Source organism: Passer domesticus, unplaced genomic scaffold, assembly GCF_036417665.1.
Source record: "Passer domesticus isolate bPasDom1 unplaced genomic scaffold, bPasDom1.hap1 HAP1_SCAFFOLD_55, whole genome shotgun sequence".
Lineage (NCBI taxonomy): Eukaryota > Metazoa > Chordata > Aves > Passeriformes > Passeridae > Passer > Passer domesticus.
This window is the reverse complement of record NW_026990163.1, coordinates 502,604-507,746: the sequence shown is the minus strand read 5'-3', so window position 1 is coordinate 507,746 and position 5,143 is coordinate 502,604. Positions and strand designations below refer to the sequence as shown.

The window sequence follows — 5,143 nt, the reverse complement described above, 5'->3', positions numbered from 1 at the left end:
CTGACAAACCATGGCTCTGCCTTGATTTCCCTTTGTTCTCATGCAGTTCATCAGGAATGTTTCTGTAGTGTTTTTTCTCTCCAATTTGAGATTTCTTGGCCAATGCATCAATTAGCGTGGTGGGTTCAATGTTGGCTAATTACCAGTGCACTCACTAGAATATTCTTACTCATTTCCTGCTGTGAGACAGGATTAGGAGAAAAGCAAAGTTGGCTCAAAACTTTAAAAGGGTATAAAGAAAGGTTTATTAATACTAACTAAAAGAAAGTGTAATAAGAATCAGAACAAAACTTTTGGAACACTTTTCTTTCCCTACAACCTTTTCTTTCTTACTGACAATGTAAAGAGACAAAACCTAATATTTTCAGTTTACCTCCTCTAGAGTAGTCTTCCTTCAGTTCATGCAGGGAGAGGAGTCTCTCTTTCTTGCTATGGAGACTTCTCCATAAGAAAAGAGTTCTCTTGTGGCTCTCAATTTCCATTAATAGCAGCCACCTGGAAAATCTGCAATCATGAAGTCCCTCCCATTTTTTGACAGCTTTTCCCACAGTTGTGTTTATGGGCCATGTCAACTAATGGGGTATTAGTTTAAAGATGAGCTGTTTAAGAGCAAATGTTCTCTTCATCTATTTCTGAAATCATCTTCATCTCTGAGAACAGTGGTTTTCTTCTTCTCCCTATGAGGGCACAGGGTCTCATCACTCTGCTCTGTCTGTTCAAACTTCACATCAGAACACAGCTACTTCAACATTTGCTTACTTTACCATGGAGGTCTTTCCTGAACAAGTCATCTTCCCATCCTTTTCAATGTGTTATAGGGAAAAAGAGAGTCTGATGTATCAATTACATCCTTCTCTATAGCTTCACAAGAGGATTTCAGTCCCAAGGTTATGGCATTTCCTCATCCCTCCCATCCGGGACTCAACTTCCCCTTCACTGACCTCGGTGTCTTCATGTTGCTCCTCTGTGTGCCTGCACTTTGTCCTTTTCTCTCACTCGAGGGAGGATGGAAGCACTGAAAGAGTTAATATCTCTCCCAGGGCCTGCAGATGGTTCCGTGACCCCGGCCAGGCTCGGTCCTTGCGGCTGGAGCTGTTTTACGATGGAGGTTTCTGCAGTGGCTGCGCTGGGGCTGTGTCAGGATGGGCCGCGCTGGGGCAGGGCCAGGATCTCAGCAGCCAGGCCAGAACACAGCAGCAGCAAGGCCGGGGCCCATGGCTTCTCCTCCCCCTGCCCGGGGCTTGCGGGTGAACCCCAAGGGTGGCAGAATCTTGGCCGAGCCGGTCCAGCCCGGGGCTGCTCCTGGGGCCCGGCGGATCCTGGCTGGGCCCAGGCTGGCGGCGGGGCAGGGCTCAGCAGCGCCCAGGTGTTGGCAACCGCAGCCATGGCCCGGCCCGGCCTCGGCCCCGCGGCCTCCCCTGCCCTGCCCGGCAGCCGATGGGGCCTGGGGGGCTCCCTGGGAAGGGGCCCGGCCCCACGGCAGGAGCCGCCCGGCCCGGCCCAGCTGAGACGGGGGCTGGGCCAGCTTTGTTACCTCTTTGCCAGACAGAAGGGAAAGAGACCCTCCCAGGCTTTCTCATCTTTAATGTGTGTCTTCACAGAGCCGTGTACAGCTTCCTTAGTGGTTTAACAGATTGTCAATTCTCAAAGCTAATTACTGATTGGGTGTTTTTGACAGACATGGAGGAAACTGCTAGCAGCTTCTTTTCGGACATCCCTTCCATGATGCAATACCACCACAACAGCACAGAGCACAGAGCTCCTTTGTCCATATGTAATGCTCATGTGCCCAAGGTTTCAGAACCCCTCCTTGGGAGATCTCCGGGCCCTCTCCAAGGTGTTTTCAAATGGAAACATTCAGCTCATGGTCTAAGAAAATCACCAGAGGGCAGGGCCAGCCTGACCTGTCTGTTCTGGTTACTTTTGTCTAGGAGCAATCTTTGGATATACAGAATTTGGGAGGCCAAATTCTAATTTTGGCCATGGGCCCTGGACATGAAAATGGGTTCTTTTCCTAAGGAATGAAGGAACATAGCTCCATTGTTTCAGGGGCAGATGAGAGCTGACCACCAGAGGCCAAGGCCAGCCAGAGCTGGCAGGTTTTTTTTCTGAGAGATGCCCTTGCATATTGGAAAATTTTTTAGGGAAAGTATCAGTTTTGCCAATGGGCATCTGAAAAGAGGGATGGTTCTTTTCATAGCAAGGAAAGCATGGAGCTCCAGTGTTCCAGGAGCTGATGAGAGGCAGCCCTTGACATCCCAAGATCAGCCAGACCTATCAGGTGGCCCCTGGGAGGCCAAGCCAGCCAGACCTGTTCCATGTTCCCTTGGTTCGATGGGGCCCTGACGTGTCATAATGTCCCCTTGGTGACACGAGGTCATGAAGGGTGCTCATGATCTCCATGGTTCCATCAGGTCCCACAGAGTCATAATGGTCTCTGGGTTTCATGAAGCCCCGCTGTGTCACCACAGCCCCTTGGTTCCATGGGCTCCAGTGGTGCCACAATGATCCCCTTGGTTTCGTGAGGTCCCCACAGTATCCCAGTGATCTCCATGGGAAGGAAAGAACCAACCCCCAGTGTTGCAGGGGCAGTCACCAGAGGCCAAGGCTTGATGGTACTGGCAGATTTTGCCTGGAAGCAACCCTTGGATATACAGAATTTTAGAGGTGGAATCCCAGTTTCAGACATGGACACCTGGGGGAGAAGCACAGTTGTTTTCCATAGGAAGGAAAGCACAGAACAGAGGTGTTTCCAGGGCAGATGAAAGGCAGCCATCAGAGGCCTAGGACAGCCAGACCTCTCTGTCCTGGTAGCTTTTGTCTGAAAGCAACCCTTGGATATAGCAAATTTGGGAGGTGGAATCCAAATTTCGGCCATTTCTGTGTAGATAAGAAGGATGGTTCTTTTCCATGGGAAGGAAAGCACAGAGCCCAAGAGTTTCAAAGGCAGAAGAGGAGAGAGGTGGCTCTCGGGAGGCCAAGCCAGCCAGACATGTTTGTCCTGGCAGCTTTTGTCATGGAGGAATCCTTGGATATATGGAATTTGGGAGGAAGAATCCCAATTTTGTCCACGGGCACCTTGAGAAGAAGGATGGTACTTTTCCATTGGAAGGAAATCACCAACCCAATGTGTTTGGTAAGCAGGTGAGAGGCAGCCCCCAAGAGGCCAAGGGCAGCCAGACCTGTCTGTCCTGGCATCTTTCATTGGGGGAAAATCCTTGGATGTATGGAGCTCTTGAGATGGAATCCCAGATTTGACCATGGGCACCTGCTCAAGATGAATGGGGGTTTTTTTGTACTGGAAAAAAAGTGTGAAGTCCAAGTGTTCTGGAAGAAGATGAGATGTGGCCACCCTTAGGCCAAGCCAGTCAGACCTGTCTCTGCTGGCACCTTTTGTCTAGGGGCTACCCTTGGCCATAGGGCACTTTGGATGTGGAATCTCAATTTTGGCCGTGGGCACCTGGACAGGAAGAAGAGTTCTTTTCATTACGAAGGAAAGCACAAAGCCCCAGTGTTTTAGAGGCAGATGAGTAGCAGCCCTCAGGAAGCCAAGGCCAGCCACACTTGTCAGTCCTGGCAGCTTTTGTCTGGGAGTTATCCTTGGATATAGGGAATGCTGGAGGCAGATGCCCAATTTTAGCCATGGGTGCCTGGTCGAGATGGATTTTTTTCCCATAAGAAAAAAAATCACATGGTCCCAGTGTTTCAAAGTCAGATGAGAGGTGGTTCCTGGATGGCCAAGGCAGCCAGAGCTGTCACTCCTGGCAGATTTCATCTGGAAACAATCTTTGCATATAAGGAAATTTGGAGGAGGAATCCCAGTTTTGACAATGGGCCCCTGGAGGACAAGGAGAGTTCTCTACCATAGGAAGGAAAGCCCAGAGCCCCAGTGCTTCAAGGACAGATGAGAAAGCAGCCCTCGACATGCCAAGGTCAGCTGGACCTGTCAAGTGATCCCCAGGAGGCCCAGCCAGACCTGTTCCCTGTTCCCTTGGTTTTGTGGGACCCCACAGTGTCCCAATGGTCTCCTTGGCTCCCCTTCCTTCTGCAGTGTCACAATGGCCCCGTGCTTCCATGAGACCTTGCAATGTCACAATGGCTTCATGCTCCCACAAAGCCCTGATCTGTCACCATGACCCCTCGACTCCATCTGCCCTCACTGTGTCACAATGGCTCCTCTGTGACACTACAGGATCCACAAGGTCACCATGGACCCTTGGCTCCTTGGGGCCCCTGAGTTTCACAATGGAGACAGTCCTGGATTGCCAAGCAGATTGTATTCTCTTTGCCATCTGTATGGCAGTTGTCTTCTGTTAAGTGGGTAGTTTTCCTTATCTCTTCCACACCCACTCCTTCCTCAGGGCAGACATCTGCTGATAACAGGCTACTGAATGTCACTGCATGACTGATAAGAACTACAGCATCCCATTGGGAGATGCTCCGCCCAGAGGGGAGAACCAAGCATTCCTACCAGATATAATCTTAAAAATTCTGGAACACCAACATGGCTTTCTCCACTGGATTTCCCAGAGGAACAGCTGCTGCCTCTTCCACTGGATCTTCAGAGGAAGACTACACCTTTCTGCAGGATCCCTGCTCAAACAGAACCGCACCTGACACTCCAGGAGGACTGCAGCCACCATTCAAATTGGACTGCTACCAACACCCTGTGCAACAGGGTGTCAGGTTGTGTTCTGATTCTGTCAGTGTTGTCTTGCTTTACTGCATTGTTTATTTTATCTTTTTATTTGTTTCCCTAATAAAGAACTATTATTCCTGCTCCCATATTTTTTCCTGAGAGCCCCTTAATTTCAAATTTATAACAATTCAGAGGGAGGGGGTTTACATTTTACGTTTTAGGAGAGGCTCCTGCCTTCCTTAGCAGACACCTGTCTTTTCAAACCAACACAGGGAGTGACATCAATCTCTGCTTAATAACTGGTTTTACTTTAACACAGTTACTTTGAAATCACTTCCTAGTATATGATATAATATGATATATGAAAATATAATATGATATAATATAATATATGATATAATATAATATAATATAATATAATATAATATAATATAATATAATATAATATAATATAATATGTTACAGCTGTTATACCTAGGAGCAAATTCTTCTGATTAAGATAAT

The 5,143-nt window shown here is 48.6% G+C and overlaps 1 long non-coding RNA gene across 2 annotated transcripts; it reads left to right on the top strand.

The window, feature by feature from the left end:
- The first annotated feature begins 1,526 nt into the window (after nucleotides 1-1,526).
- Nucleotides 1,527-4,785, top strand: LOC135292894 (uncharacterized). 2 transcript variants are annotated; one of them, XR_010355057.1, is made up of 2 exons: nucleotides 1,527-3,932; nucleotides 4,531-4,785. It is a non-coding gene; the product is annotated as an uncharacterized LOC135292894 (long non-coding RNA). The 2 variants fall into 2 exon arrangements; XR_010355056.1 differs by having other exon boundaries at nucleotides 4,362-4,785.
- The last annotated feature ends 358 nt before the right edge of the window (nucleotides 4,786-5,143 follow it).